General features: G+C 45.3%; 1 pseudogene; it reads left to right on the top strand.

The window, feature by feature from the left end:
• The window catches only part of LOC126946817 (chromodomain Y-like protein), a 32,891-nt pseudogene extending 16,341 nt beyond the window's left edge, over nt 1-16,550 (top strand).
• Nucleotides 16,551-17,158: the final 608 nt, after the last annotated feature.

Consider the following 17,158-nt stretch of genomic DNA (forward strand, 5'->3'; position numbering starts at 1 on the left):
TGTAATCCCAGCACTTTGGGAGGCCGAGGTGGGTGGTCACCTGAGGTCAGGAGTTCAAGACCAACCTGGCCAACATGGCAAAACCCCATCTCTACCAAAAATACAAAAATTAGCCAGGCATAGTGGCACATGCCTGTGGTCCCAGCTACTCAGGAGGCTGAGGCAAGAGAATCGCTTGAACACGGGAGGCGGAGGCTGCAGTGAGCTGAGATCGCACCACTGCACTCCAGCCTTGGTGACAGAGCAAGACACTGTCTCAAAAAATAAAAATAAAAATAAATAAAAAATCAAATTAAAAAGTTGAGGTTTAGTTTACCTATGGTAAAATGCATATGTGCAAATTGACATTTGGGCTGGGCACAGTGGCTCATGCCTATAATCTTAGCACTTTGGGAGGCAAAGGCAGGAGAATTGCTTGAACCTGAGAGTTCAAGACCAGCCTGAGCAATATAGTAAAATTTCGTCTCTACAATAAATAAATAAATGGACACTTGGATCAGTTTTGACAATGTGTACACCCACATAACCCACACTTCCATCAAAACAGAACATTTCTATCACCCAGACAGTTCTCCTGTACCCTTTTCTAGTCAATCCTCTCTCTACCCAGAAGCAACCACTGATCTGCCTTCTGTCACGAAACATTTTTTCCCAGAATTTCATATAATCACATTGTGTGTACTATTTTGTGATTGGCTTCTTTCACTCAGCAAGAAGCTTTGGAAATCTATCCTTGTGTGTCATTGCATGTATAGATAGATTATTCCTTTTTATTGCTGAGTGATATTCCACTCTATGGCTGATGTCACCATTCTCCTATTGGTAGACTACCTGGACTGCTTCCAGCTTTTGGTGACTATGAATAAAACTGCTATTAACATGCTTTCCTCAGGCTGTTCTAGCCATATACTTTAATTTCTCTTAGATAATTACCCAGGGGTAAAATTTTGGGGTATAGGATTGATGTACGTAAAACTTTTAACATACTTCCAGTTTTCCAGTGTGATTGCACTCTATAAATTCCTTCTGCAGTGTATGTGAATTCTGGTTCTTCCACCTCTTGGCCTTCCTTGGGCATGGTCAATAACATCAGCCAGGCCATGCATGTGTAGTGGTATTTCACTATGGTCTGAAAAAGTCATTTAAAGGTGTTTCTTGCACATAAGGGCTAAGTAACACTCATTTCACCAAACAATAATGATTTTGGATAAATAATTGTCAGGATAAATAATTGTTTGGATTGTAATTGTCAGGCTGGTCTTGAACTCCTGGCCTCAAGCTATCCTCCCACCTCAGCCTCCCAAAGTGCTCGGATTATAGGCATAAACCACCACATCCAGCTGAGAATCTAGTTCTTAACACAAGTATGCATCTAACCACATCACATTTTTAAATAGTTATGTGGCAAACCCATACATCTTATCTCAGTGCAACATGGCTTCTAAGTATTCCAGCACAAGACTAAGCACCACTGGGACATGTACAAATAAAAAATAGACAGAAATGGGGATGTTGGGGAGGGGGAGGAGGAGTAAAGACCAGAAACTAGGTCACTGATTAGTCAGTGTACATTAATCCAGGATTAAATGTGTGTTAGGCCTCTTCATCTTCCACTGTTTTGCTTTAGTCATGGGGTGATAGTTGCACCTGGTAATTTAGTTCATTCAAACATTTATTAAGCCCTTACCTTGTGCTGTCAATTGGGAATATGGTGACCAACAAGGCAGATACTGTTCCTGCCTTCATAGAGGTTACAGTTTAGTGGGAGAAACAGGACAAATAGTAAGGAATTCCAGGACAGTGCAGTGGAGGCTGTGATCAGGGCAGTGCAAAGGGGGACCTATATGGGACATTAGGGGTCAGAAGTGGCTTCCTAGAGAGAATCCAAGAGGGCGAGTGGCTTAGGTGAAAAAATATAGTGTTCTGCAGGGAGAAGACAGCATATAAGCCAAGTGAGAGGGTGTGGTGTAACAATGCATAAGCATAACAACATTTCCGTCACATAGGCCAGTGTTTCCATGAGACTATAATAGCATATTTTACTACACCTTCTCTATGTTTAGCTACATTTAGATTCACAAATACTCACCATTGTGTTGCAGCTGCCTACGGTGTTCAGTATAGTCACATGCTGTGCAGGTTACTAGCCTAGGAGCAACAGGCTAGACCAGAGAGCCTAGGTGTGCAGTAGGCCCTATGAACTAGGTTTGTCTAAGTCCACTCTGTGATGTTCACACAATGACGAGATCGCCCAGTGACTCATTTCTCAGAACATATCCTCCTCATTAAGTGACACCTGGCTGTATTACATCAGAAGCAAGGAGGACCATATCTGTGGTGGGCAGGGCTGATCTTGAAGATCTTGTCAGACGTGTTAAAAACCCGGACATTTCCCAGAGAACAATGGGAAGCCATTGTTTGGATTTACGAAAGAATGTGAGTGGTATCATAAAATGGTACAGCTGCTCTGGAAAACAGTTTGGCAGTTCCTTGATTTGTTAAACATAGAATTACCATATGACCCAGGAATTCCACTCCTGGGTATGTACCCAAAAGAGCACCAGTACTCAAATATGGATACACAAATGTTTGTAGCAGCACTATCCACAATAGCCCCAAATGGGAAACAACCCAAATGTCCATCAGTAGGTGAATAGATAAACACAATGTGGTATTACAATGGAATATTATCCTGGTATAAAAGGAATAAAGTACTGATATATGCTACAATGTGGATAAACCTCAAAAATATTATGCTAAGTAAAAGAAGCCACACTAGAAAACACATTGCAAAATTCCATTTATGTGAACTATTCAGAGTCAGCAAATCTATGGAGACAGAAAAGTGGATTCGTGGTCGCCAGTGGCTGCGGGTGAAGGGCAACAGGGAGTGACTGCTTAATGGGGGTGGCATTCCCTTTGGAGGTGATGAAAATATTCTGGAAACAGACAATTGATACTAGCACAACATTGGGAATGTACTAAATGTCACTGACAGTTTTCTGTTGTGTATGTTGTACCACAATTTTTAAATGAGATTTGTGTTTTTACATCACAGGGAATTAGGGGCTATAAGACTAGAGTCAGAAAGCACAGTTAAGACCATTTAATTCTGGGGAAAACAATAGTAGAATAGTAGTTAGTGGTGGGAGGAAGTTCACAATTGGAAGTAACATTTAGAAGTGATGACAGGGCTTAGTTACTGGGTATAGTGGTGTGTCCCTGTAGTCCCAGCTACTTGGGAGGCTGAAGTGGGAGGATCACTTGAGCCCAGGAAGTTGAGGCTGCAGCGAGCTGTGATAACGCCACTGAACTCCAGCCTGGGCAACAGAGTGAGATCCTGTCTCTAGAAGAAGAAAAAGAAATGATTTTGCTTTTCTCACATCTCTTTTCCCTCTTTAAACTGGCAAGTGTGCATCTTACTCTTGGGCAGTGTAGATTTCCACTTTATACTTCACTGTGTATCCCAAGCACTCTGGCTTTCTGCTGATGGAGCCAGGGGCTGAGTCCATATGGAAAAACTTATCAACCAGTCCAAAAAGCTGGGCTACCCTTTGGGCAACCCTCACCCCATGCTGACACAAACTGAACTTTTCCAGGACTACACGTTTAGAATTGTAATCTTCAGTGAAAGTTACAATTTTTCCATACGTTTAAAATTCATCTCGCGGGAAACAGTCATATCATAAAATCGACCAAAGTGCCCCATGATTCACTCTGTGTCAGATCCCACGGTAAGTGCTTTACAGCAGTTAGCCCACAGGACACGCTAACAATCTAGTGGAGAAGGGAGAAGTCTTAACGTTTGATCAGCTGAGGAAACCAAGGGGTTCAGATACACCCACAGCGAATAAGAGCCGGGGTGGGAGTTTGAGCGTACTTCTGACTCCAAAGCTCGTATTCGTCACCTCCTTGTTCCGCTGGGTAGAAGACAGGGTAGACCCACCTGAATTGCAGGAGCTGATTTCTGCTTGATCAGATCCTAATCTCAAATTTTCAGAGGCCCAGAGCTGACCAGGTGTGGTGGCTCATGCCTGTAATTCCAACACTTTGGGAAGCTGAGGTGGAAAGATCACTCAAGCCCAGGAGTTGGAGACCAACCTAGACAACACAGTGAGACCCCATCTCTACAAATAATAAAAATTTAAAAATTTGGTTGGGTGCGGTGACTCATGCCTGTAATCCCAACACTTTGGGAGGCTGAGGCAGGTGGATCACCTGAGGTCAGGAGTTCCAGACCAGCCTGGCCAACATGGTGAAACCCCGTGTCTACTAAAAATACAAAAATTAGTCAGACGTGGTAGTGCACACCTATAGTCCCAGCTACTCGGGAGGCTGAAGCAGGAGAATCACTTGAACCCGGGAGGCAGAGGTTGCAGTGAGCCAAGATTGTGCCACTGCACTCCAGCCTGGGTGACAGAGCAAGATTCCATCTCAAAATAAATGAACAAACACAAATAAATAAATAAATACGAATAAATAAACAAGCCAGGAGTGGTGGTGTGCCTGTAGTCTCAGGAGGCTACTCAGGAGGCTGAGGTGGGAGGATCGCTGAGCCCAGGAGTTCAAGGCTGCAGTGAGCCATGATCACACCAGTGCACTCCAGCCTGGGCAACATAGCGAGGCCCTATCTCTTAAAAAATTAATAAAAATTTTTAAAAAGGGCCAGAACCCTGTAAGGAATTATCATCTTTTGTTTATTTATTTCTCTTCCCTCACTCCTCTCCCTAAGGTAAACAAGAGCTGAGAGAAAAGCCCCATTCAACCTGGAGGCTCTCCAGAGGTTAATAACGTCCCAAGTCAGGGAGCTGCAAACCTGTTCTGTAAAGGACCAGAGAATAAACATTTTAGGCTTTGCTGTCCATGCAGTCTCTGTTGCAACTACCCAATTTTGTCATTGTAGCCAAAAGCAACCACAGACAATGTTACAAGAATGGGTGTGGGTATGTGTCAATAACATTTTATTTACAAAAATAGGCAGGGAGCTGGATTTGACCCATGGGCAGTAGCTAGCCAACCTCTTCTAAACCAAGGGTTTGGGATCATGTTTTGATTTTTTTTTATTTAATTTTCTTTTCTTTTTCTTTCTCTTTTCTTTTGAGACTGAGTCTCGCTCTGTCCACCAGGCTGGAGTCCAGTGGCGTGATCTTGGCTCACTGCAAGCTCTGCCTCCCGGGTTCACACCATTCTCCTGCCTTAGCCTCCCGAGTAGCTGGGACTACAGGCGCCCGCCACCATGCCTGGCTCATTTTTTTGCATTTTTAGTAGAGACGGGGTTTCACTGTGTTAGCCAGGATGGTCTCAATCTCCTGACCTCATGATCCGCCCGCCTCAGCCTCCCAAAGTGCTGGGATTACAGGCGTGAGCCACCACGCCCGGCTTAAAATTTAATTTTATTTTCTTAGAGACAACTTCTCACTCTGTCACCCAGGCTAGAGTGCAGTGGCATGATCACAGCTCACTGCTGCCTTAACTCCTGGGCTCAAGCAATTTTTCCACCTCAGCCTCCTGAGTAGCTGGGACTACAGACACATGCCACCACGCCCAGCTAATTTTAAAACTTTTGTAGAGTTGAGATCTCACTATGTTGTCCAGGCTGGTCTTGAACTCCTGGACTCAAGTGATCCACCCGCCTTGGCCTTCCAAAGTGTGGGGATTACAGGCATGAGCCACCGTGCATGGAGGGATTTTATTCATCAGTGGTCTGCCTGGTCCTCACTACCAACATTATCCAGGAGCACTGAGTGGTTGCTGAGGAAGTAGCTGTGGGTCAGGGCCAACATCGCAATCCCTGCTTTGCTCCACAGCAGTGTCATGATCATGACTGTCCTGTCATTAAGTGATCAGATATCACTGAGGAACCAGCCTGGTTAGAGGCTGCTCACTTATGTTCCAGACAACAGTGTGCAGCCCCTGCCTCCAGGCAAAGGAGAAGAAAGGAAAACCATTCAACAAATTAATTCTTTGGTCCTCAGCAATTATACCAGCCAGGACTCGTGAATTATTTAAAACTAGAAATTAATTATTCAATGAGAGTTCGCCAGAAGCATTTCTGGCCATACAGAGGAAAGCAGGCCAAGCTATTGCCGTGGAATGCAGATGCAACAAAGCAAGTATCCGAGCTTCCTAATGCTGGTCAGGCCTGGGAATGAGCCTGGAGAGTGGGGCACACTCAACCACTGCGTGTTTCCAGAGAGAAAGGGGGTGAATAGAAAAGATAGAAAATTCACCAACTATGTGAGTGTAAATGCCCCTTGCTGTTTGCAGACCAAGACTCTGAGTGATCAAGCCTTCATTGTACACTTGGCTTTCCTCTGTTATAATGGAGGCTTTGAGAAAATGCAATTTTTATTTTATTTATTGAGTTTTTGGGACAGGATCTCATCCTGTCACCCAGACTGGAATGCAGTGGTTTGAACATGGCTTACTGCAGCCTCAACCTCTGGGCTCAAGCAATCTTCCTGCCTCAGCCTCCGGAGTAGTTGGGACTACAGGTGTGCACCACCATGCCTGGTTAATTTTTTCATTTTTTGTAGAGACAGGTGTCTTACTTTGTTGCCCAGGCTGGTCTTCAGCTCCTGGCTTCAAGCAATCCTCCCGCCTCAGCCTCCCAGAGTGCTGAGATTACAGGCATGAGCCACCATGCCCAGTCAGAAAATGCGATTTTTAGACAAAGCTACATTAAGCACTGGCTTATCTTATTATGGCCTGCTGAACCTTTTTCTGATAAGCTGGAAGGAGCCGAAAATGATACCCACTGCCCGGTAAACTTTTTTTTTTTTTTTTTTGGGATAGAGACTTGCTCTTGTCGCTCAGGCTGGAGTGCAATGGCATGGCCTCGGCTCACTACAGCCTCCGCTTCCCGGGTTCAAGCGATTCTCCTGACTCAACCTCCCGAGTAGCTGGGATTACAGGTGCCCGCCACCACATGTGGCTAATTTTTTTGTATTTTTTAGTAGAGACGGGGTTTCACTATGTTGACCAGGCTGGTCTCGAACTCCTGATCGCAGGTGATCTGCCCGCCTCGGCCTCCAAAAGTGCTGGGATTACAGGCCTGAGCCACCGCGCCCAGCCCCGGGTAAAGTTTTTGCAGAGCACATCTATGAACTTATTCAATGAATCTCTTTGATGACTTACTTAGGAGTCAATGTTTTTCTACCAAATTTTTAAAAACTTTTCATTTTGAAATAATTATAGACTCATAGGAAGTTGCAAAAAATGGTACAGAGAAGCCTCCTGTGCCCATCACCCAACTTCCTGCAATGGTGGTATCTCATAACCATAGGGCATTTCGAACCCAGGAAATCAACAAAGGCTTAATACAATTAGTCTACAGACATCATATGGATTTCACGTCTTTTCATACACTCATGATATGCATATGTCTTTGTGTACAATTTTATGAAATGACACTGCAGATACAGATTCATATAATCCCCCACCACTATCAAGACACAGAACCAATCCCAGCACTTTGGGAGGCTGAAGCAGGTGGATCACTTGAGGTCAGGAGTTTGAGACCAGCCTGGCCAACATGGTGAAACCCCGTCTCTACTAAAAATACAAAAATTAGCTGGGTGTGGTGGCGTGCGCCTGTAGTCCCAGCCACTCAGGAGACTGAGGCAGGAGAATCACTTGAACCCAGGAGGCGGAGGTTGCAGTGACCTGAGATCGCACCACTGAACTCCAGCCTGGGCAACAGAGCAAGACTCCGTCTCAAAAAAAAAGAAGGACATAGAACCATTTTATAACCACAAGGGAAACCTCCCATGTCACCTCTTATGGTCCCATACTCCTTGTCTTTTCCCAACCCCAGACAATCAACGATCTGTTCTCCATCTCTATAATTTTGTTATTTCAAGGATGTTATATAAATGGACTCATAAAATATATGACCTTTGAGGAGACTGGCTTTTTATACTCAGTGTAATTCCCTGGCGATTCATCCAAGTTGTGTGTAAAAATAAATAGTATGTTTCTTTTTCATGCTGCAAATGTACCATCATTTGCCCATGGAAGGACATCAGGGCTGGTGGCATTTTTTTTTTTTTTTGCTATTAAAACTTCGGCTGCTATGGACATTCATGGGCAGGAGTTCATGTTAACCTAAGTGTTCATTTCTCTACTATAAATGTCCAAGTGTGACTTCCAGGTCACAGTGCTGTTTTCCAGGTTTCCAGAGAAGTTGCAACTAACTCTTAACAGCTTTATTTTTATCCCTCTATTTCAGTTCCAGAGAAAACTATATTTGCACACCTACTATTTGGGATTCTGATGAGATGTATCAGCAGCCTCAAAAATCTTGGAACACCTTGACTTAAGTGATTGAACATTAAACAATTCATTTATTCTACACAGAAATCCTGGATTAGAAATAATAGGTGATTGGTGCAAGAAAGAGAGAGAGAAAGAGCGAGCGAGTGAGAGAGAGAGAACTTCTAAGAGGTATTCATCAAGAGTCAAAGAAGTCCAGAAAACAATGTGAACTTTCATTTGGCAGAGCTCTGGTGAGCAAGAATTTCCCAAGCAAGCATGGATAAGGTGTGACTGGATGCCTTTATTTATGGGATTTCTTTGCAGTGCCTGCTGGAACTCAGAATCACTAATGAGAATCAACATTTGTATAGACAGCAGTGTTTCCTGTCCAATCTCTTTATGTTGGCCTCAGATCTGAGACTTGTGGCTTGGGCTGTGGCATCTGTTAAGACTGGCCAAAGTGCGTGGCTCCCTCCCTCCCAGCTCCTCTCTCTCATGACCCTTAGTCACATTTGCTTGGGTTGTTTTGCTTTTTGTTTTTCTTAGAGACAGGGTCTCTCCTGTTGCCCAGGCTGGAGTGCAGTGGTGTGATCACAGCTCGCTGCAGCCTCCAAACTCCTGGGCTCAAGGGATCCTCCCTGCCTCAGACTCCTGAGTAGCTGGAACGACAGGTATGCACCACCACACCAGTAATGCACACCACACACGTAACTTTTTATGTGTATTTTTTGCAGAGACAGGGTCTCGCTATGTTGCCCAGGCTGGTCTCAAACTCCTGGACTCAAGTGATCCTCTCACCTTGGCCTTCCAAAGTCCTGGGATTACAGGCGAGTCACTGCACCCAGCCTTGCTTGGGTTCTTTTGACATCAACTCTTCCTTCATGATGAGTAGGGGGAAAAAATGCGCGTACTGCCTTCAAGGTTAATTTTGCACTATGTTTTGATTCATTGTTGGTTTTCATTGCCTGCAGTGGAAATTTAGCAACGATTTTTACACACCAGGGGGAAAACAATGCTGAGTAAGAAAGTGTGCTTTTAATGACTTGCTTCTTGCTAGCAAAGAAACATTGTGTCCCATGCTCCTGGAGGCAGGAGGGAGATTATCCTGGTGTGTGTAATTGCTGTGTGCATCTCCCCAGCAAGAAGTCTGGTGAGGAGCAGGACAGGGCGCAGCAGAAACAACACTCACCACATTCTCTATTTCCCCACCCGAATGGGCAGAAACATATCGAGGGCCCTGTTTTCAGTGCCCAACAGGCACGATTTCATTTTTTCTCTCAAATGCAGAGAACAAGAACTCTGTTTTGATTATGCCATAGCCCCATATACAAGAAAGTCACTGTTAAGGCCAGGCACGGTGGTTTACACCTGTAATCCCAGCACTTTGGGAGGCCGAGGAGGGTGGATCACGAGGTCAGGAGTTCAAGACGAGCCTGGCCAAGATGGTGAAACCCTGTCTCTACTAAAAGTTACAAAAGTTAGCCAGGCATGGTGGCGGGCACCTGTAATCCCAGCTACTCAGGAGGCTGAGGCAGAGAATTGCTTGAACCCAGGAGGCAAATGTTGCAGTGAGCCAAGATCGCACCACTGCATTCCAGCCTGGGTGACAGAGCAAGACTCTATCAAAAAAAGGACGAGAGAAAAGAAAGAAAGAAAGAAAGAGAGAGAGAGAGAAAGAGAGAAAGAGAGAAAGAGAAAGACAGAAAGAGACAAAGAGAGAAAAAGAGAGAGAGAGGGAGGGAGGGAGAGAGAGAGAGAAAGAAAGAGGAAGGAAGGAAGGAAGGAAGAAAGGAAGGAAGGGGAGGGAGGGAGGGAGGGAGGGAGGGAGGGAGGGAGGGTCTGGGTGCAGTGGTTCACGCCTGTAATCCTAGCACTTTGGGAGGCCGAGGTGGGCAGATCATGAGGTCAGGAGATAGAGACTATCCTGGCTAACACAGTGAAACCCTGTCTCTACTAAAAATACAAAAAAATTAGCTGGGTGTGGGTGGGAGCCTGTAGTCCCAGCTGCTCGGGAGACTGAGGCAGGAGAATGGCGTGAACCCAGGAGATGGAGCTTGCAGTGAGCCAAGATCGTGCCACTGCACTCCAGCCTGGGCAACAGAGTGAGACTCCGCCTCAAAAAAAAAAAAAAAGAAAGTCACTGTTACATAGTAGGTGTTCAATAAATATTTGTGGAATGCATTCTGCAGTCATTTGACAACAACAGAAAATATAATGATCTCACAGATCTTTGTCACTTGCCGTTCACCTTATCAGTGTGGTGAAATGGTTATGAGCACAGAACGGAAGGATGAAACTAGCTGGGTCCAAAGACATCTCTACCACATACTAGCTACTTAGGCTCTTGCACTATAACTTCCTAACAGCAAATCAGGGATCTAAACAGGACCTTCTCTACTGGGTTAAATTGGATCCCTTCCAAAAATATGTTACGTCCAAGTCCCAACCCCCAGTACCTATGAATGTACCTTTATTTGCCAAAAAAGGTCTTTGCCAATAGAATGAAATGCAGGTGATGTTGTACTGGATTAGAGTGGGACCTCATCCTACGGCTGGTATTCTTATAAGAAGAAGGAAATTTGGACACAGAAACAGAGGAGCCAGACATACACACAGGCAGTGAAGACAGAGACAGACATTTAAGCTATGCTGTCACAGGCCGAGGAATGCCCAGAAGCGTCAGAAGATAGGAAGAGGCAAGGAAGGGTTCTGCACAGAGTGTGGCCCTTGATTTTGGACTTCTACCCTCCAGAATTGTGAGAAAATAAGTTTTTGGTTTGTGGTAATGTTACAGCAGTCACAAGAAATGAACACGCCATCCTCGTGGGATTATTGCGAGGATGGAATTCGCTGCTACTATGTCTAGCTGAGCAGACCCTGTTGCTGCCCCCAACTCCCATCTCCCCCATCAACGCTGCTCCCCAGGCCGGCAGGACCCTGACTGTACTCAGGGGCCCACTCCGTCTCATCATGGGTCAAAGGATGCCAAGTCAACCCACAGCTCAAAGTGGTCCCAGTCACTCATAACAGTCCCATTTCCTTTGCTTATGATTGACTTAAACGTGAGCCCATGACTCAGTTCTGACCTTGAAGCTGGGAAGGGATGTTGGCTGGGGGGCTTCTGGAAAAAGCCTGCTGTCTATTAGAAGAAAATAGGAAAAAACATAGTCCCTCTTCTGTCCTGGGACTTAACAATGTCTGGATGCAATAACCAGAACAGCTTTGGAAATCCGGCACCATGCAGGGAGCCCCGCCAGAAAGCAGAGCCAAGCCACAAAGAAGGGCAGATAGGAGAGATGGAAAGGGTCTGGATCCTTGATTGGCACCATTGGTGGTGCCTACACCCACCTTCCTCTAGGCTTCCAAGAGTAGAGCTGCCATATGTATCTAAACCACAGCATAGTGCTCTAGTTATAGAAAAGTACCATTGTTCAAGCCAGTATGGATTGGGTTTCTGTCATTAACACTCAAAAGCATCCTAAGTGATACAAAAATCATTCACACAAAAATGGAACAATGATACAAAATGACACAATACATGGCCCAGAGTAAATGTCAGTCAGTGCTTTAAAAAAAATGACCAGCCAAACAGGGCACAGTGGCTCATGCCTGTAATCCCAGCACTTTGAGGGGCCGAGGAGGGAGGATCACCTGAGTTCAGGAGTTCAAGACAAGCCTGGCCAACATGGCAAAACCCCGTCTCTACTAAAAATACAAAAATTAGCCAGGCGTGGTGGCGTGCATCTGTAATCCCAGCTACTCGGGAAGCTGAGGCAGGAGAATCACTTGAACCCGGGAGGCGGAGGTTGCAGTGAGCAGAGATCAAGCCATTGCACTCCAGCCTGGGAGACAAGAGCAAAACTCTGTCTCAATAATAATAATAATAATAATAATAATAGCAAGCCAGTCATGATGGTTCACACCTGTAATCCCAGAGCTTTGGGAGGCCAAGGTGGGAGGATCACTTGAGTCCAAGAGTTCCAGACCAACCTGCGCAACCTAGTGAGACCCTGTCTCTATAAAAAAAAATTAAAAATAGCCAGATGTGGTGGTGTGCACTTGTAGGCCCAGCTGCAGGGAAGGCTGAGGCAGGAGGATTGCTTGAGCCTGGCAGGTCAAGGCTGCAGTGAGCTATGTTCACCCCATTGCACTCTAGCCTGGGCAACAGAGTGAGACCCTGTCTCTAAAAAAAGTAAAATAAAATAAAAACAATAACAGGCAAAGATCCCAGATGGTAGACATTAAGATAGTGCCCACCACATGGAGGCAAGCCAAGTACTGGGCAGATGGGGAGAGAGCCGTGGAGTAGAATCAAGATGTTCTTGTTGCACACAGTTTCTCTCTGTTTCCCTTTAATAAAATTTGGTTTCAAATGCCACTCCATCTCAGCCATGTTATGGGTGCTGTGGGATATTAGCGAAAGGTCCACGCTTCTATTGTTGGCCAGAGTGTCTCTTAGGCTTTGTGGATGGGGCAACAGTATCCAGTGAAAAATCCCCAAGGGGAAGGTAAATGCCAATGATACAAACCCAGGAACGTATTTGGCAATATCTGAGAACAGTTTAAAGCTTATACTCCTCTGCTCCAACTATCCTTCTTTGAGAATCCTCCTGCAGTAATACCTATGTGCAAAATAACGCATATGTAGAGACATTCATTATGCCATTGTTTGAGTAACAAAAGGCAAGAAATAAAGGAAATGTCCACCAATAAGGGAGCGAGTGAGCTGAGCAGTGCAATGCAGCAGCCATAGAGTGAAAACGCCTTATATACACTGATACCAAACCCTCGCCAAACTTATTCTAATAGGCAGAAAGCAGTTATGCAATAAAAACAAAGCAGTGCTGCTGGGCATGGTGGGGCACGCCTGTGGTCCCAGCTATCAGGAGGCTGAGGTGGGAGAATCGCTTGAGCCCAGGGGTTCTGGGCTGTAGCATGCTATGCCAATCAAGTGTCTGCACTAAGTTTGGTACCAACATGGTGATTTTGGCCTGATGCAGTGGCTCACGCCTGTAATCCCAGCACTTTAGGAGGCAAAGGCACACAGATCACCTGAGGTCAGGAGTTCGTGACCAGTCAGGTCAACATGGCAAAACTCCATCTCTACAAAAAATAGGAAAATTAGCCTGACGTGGTGGCGGGTGCCTGTAATCGCAGCTACTTAGGAGGCTGAGGCAGGAGAATCACTTGAACTCAGGAGGTGGAGGTTGCAGTGAGCTGACATGGTGCCACTGAACTCCAGCCTGGGAGACAAGAGTGAAACTCCAACTCAAAAAAATAAATAAATAAAAGATAGATAGATAGATAGCGACCTGCCGGGAGCAGGGGATCATCAGGTTTCCTAAGCAGGGGTGAACTGCCCCAGGATGGAAATGAAACAGGTCAAAACTCCTGTGTTGATCAATAGTGGGAGAGCACCTATGAATAAACACTGCACTCCAGCCTGGGCAACATAGTGAGACCCTATCTCTAAAAATATTAATTAATAATAATAATTAAAGGATTATGCATAACAATAAAATTCAGAAAGATTTTTGAGAGAGGTGATATGATTATTAGCAAAAGCATTTACATTGGAAAAAGCATAGGATTGCAAACTTTAGATTTTAGTCATTGTTCTCCTGAGATGGGAAAAGGCTGTGATTCTTCATCTGAAGAGTCTTATCTTGGGTACTACTTGCCATAAATGACGAACTGTTTAAATCGGAAGAGGAGCGAACTGAATTACATTGGTCTACACGAACTGAAGCAGGTTAGATTGAAAGGATTGTTGACAAAACGAAAAATTAAAAAGGGTAGACAGAGTATTTGGTTCAGTGAAAAGGCTACAACAGCAAGGACGACACTTGGGAACCAGAGCAGCACCTCATGAACTGTGAGGAATACATCCACGACTTCAACAGACACCACACGGAAAGGCAGAAAGAGAGCACACTGACCAGAACAAACAGTTCCACTCCCAACAATGCTAGGAAACAAATCTCCAGATCCACAAACAGCAGCTTTTCTAAGACCCCTCCTAAGGCACCAGTGACTGGGAGAGACCACGAATCCAAAAGCAGCCAGCTGTTTGCTGCCAGCCAGCAGTTCAGGAAGAGCAGAGCTCTGTCTCTCTGCAGCCAGACAAAAATGGACCTAGTGAAATCGGGTATCAAGATCCTCATGTCTAAGAGCCCCATTAAGCAAGATGCACTGGATGGCTTTCAGAGCGAGAGCCCCAAAAAACTGGACTCCGAAGACAAGGGTCAGGAGGAATCGTAGTGCCCAAAGTGGCAGTGGAAAAGCCAGACAAAGCTTTACTGGGCCCTGGAGCTGAGCAGGCCAGGATGGGGAGCAAGCTTGGATACACCTGCTAGTGCCTCAGGTGCATGGCCCCGTGACTGCAGCCATGGCCACAGGCCTACTTGCTAACAGGAAAGGTACATCTACGCTCATGGATGCATTAACAGCCAGTGGGACAACCGACACACAGACATCTGTTACAGGAGTGAGTGTCAGCAAAAGGAAATTTATTGACAACAGAAGAGAACAGCCTTTTAACAAACGATTGCGTTTCAGTGTGAGGCAAACAGAAAGTGCCTACATATACAGAGTAATTGTGCTCGGGACACAAGATGGCTTCACCACATCTTCTTATTCACTAGATAAACAGGGAATAACTCAGTACATATAACTGTAATGAAAAAAGTCTACCAGCTCTGAGAACAACCACTGCCGATCACAGCAAGCTTGTACTGTTCAGCACCTTTAACAGCGTCTTCTGTTGCGGACTTGACTTTGTTAATTTTATACGGTGTTTCACAGATGACAGAAAAAGAGAAAGGAGTGAAATGGTAGAAGCTATCAGAAACTTCGTGAATAATGTATGGCCATACCACTCTGAAAGAGACAGAAAAAAAGAAAGGGTTAAACAGGCAGAAGCTAACAGAAACTTCGTGAAAAATCCATGGCCATATAACCCAGAACCCGCTCAGTCTCTTCAGATATCAGAAGCTAAGCACCATCGGCCATGTTTAGGGCTTCAACGTAAGGAACTTTGTGAATACTATTATTGAGATGAAAAAACTGTTACTGAAGTGAAAAAAGTTATCAAAAACATCGTGAATAATCTACGACCATACGACGCTGATCATGACAGAAAAAGAGAAGGCATTAAAATGGCAGAACCAACTAGAAACAGTGAAAAATCTACAGAAGCAACAAAGCGAATGCTCCCAATTTCGTCTGCTCTCTGAACTACAGAGTAGACAAGATAAGGCCCAGGGTCCGGCCTGCTTCCTGCGGAGATTGGGGGAACGTTGTAAATGCAATCACGCAAATTAAGCTGACTATTAAAAAGCAGTCAATGGTCCAGACATTCGACTAACAGCATCTGCATTACCTGTTTGTGATATGCTTCAGGCTAATGAAAACGCTTGGTTTCCAACACCCTCTACAACCTTCAGACAGATCCAAGGTAGCTGATGTAGCATTATAATTCCGAAGATACAGGACAACCGGCTGCAAGTGAGAGGCTGCTCAGTGGGTTTCAGCTCATCACACAGGAGGCATTCAGCAATGGCCTTTTCTCCCAGGTGTTTGGATCCTGGACTTTCACTCAGGAGACCGGTGGCTCAGATTAAGAAGCTTGTCTCATATAAGCCAGTAGTGCTGAAAGAATGCAAATCCTTGCTGTGCTGCAATATGAAGAATGATCTGAAACAGGCCATTGAGAGAACGTGTGAAGTACGGAAGAAAATCTGGGGCTCTGCCCAAGAGTTGGACTCCACGTGAAAGCATTTACACAGGAAGATGAATGAGTGTCCAGTGTCAGGCTGCCCACCGTCCACAGCGTGTTCGGACTGAGAAGAACACCATTGGTTCCAGTTGTCCTTATCCATTGTCACACCCTGAAACAAGCTCACTGGCAGCTTGTGCTTGGAAGCAGGACTGGCAACATTCAGGCTACTTATTCGGGGTACTGACTCCAGAAAGTACAGCAAGCTTGCACTGCTCAGCGCCATTGGAAGGGTCTTCTGTTGCAGACTTCACCTACTTTATTTTTTACGACAGCTGACAGGACAGAAAGAGAGCAAGCAATAAAATGGCAGAAGCTACCACAAACGTCGTGTATAATCTACAGCCGTACCACCGTGAATGCTCCCAATCTCGTCTGGTCTCTGAAGTACAGAGTAGACGAGATGAGGCCAAGGATCGGACCTGCTCCGTACTTGGATGGGAGCAACATCGTGAATGCAATCAGTCAGCTAAAGCTGCCTATTAAGAAGCAGTCAATGGTCCAGACAATCGAGTAGGAGCATCCATAGTTCCCCTTTGTGATATCGGTTGGGCAAATGAAAAGGCTTGGTTTCCAACACCCTCTACTACCTGCAGACAGATTCCAGATAGCTGATGTAGCATTACATTTGCGAAGATGATGGGACGACCAGCTGCAAGTGAGAGGCTGCTCAGTGGGTTTCAGTTTATCACACAGGAGGCATTTAGCAATGGCATTTCCTCCCAGGTGTTTAGGTCCTGGACTTTCACTCAGGAGACCGGTGGCTCAGATTAAGAAGCTTGTCTCATATAAGCCAGTAGTGCTGAAAGAATGCAAATCCTTGCTGTGCTACAATATGAAGAATGATCTGAAACACGCCAGTGAGAGAACGTGTGAAGTACTGAAGAAAATCTGGGGCTCTGCCCAAGAGTTGGACTCCACGTGAAAGTATTTACACAGGAAGATGAATGAGTGTCCAGTGTCAGGCTGCCCACCGTCCACATCGTGTTCGGACTGGGAAGAACACCATTGGTTCCAGTTGTCCTTATCCATTGTCACACCCTGAAACAAGCTCACTGGCAGCTAATGCTTAGAAGCAGGACTGGGAACATTCACGCTACTTATTCAGGGTACTGACTCCAGAAA

This window comes from Macaca thibetana, chromosome X (assembly GCF_024542745.1).
Source record: "Macaca thibetana thibetana isolate TM-01 chromosome X, ASM2454274v1, whole genome shotgun sequence".
In the NCBI taxonomy this organism is placed as follows: domain Eukaryota; kingdom Metazoa; phylum Chordata; class Mammalia; order Primates; family Cercopithecidae; genus Macaca; species Macaca thibetana.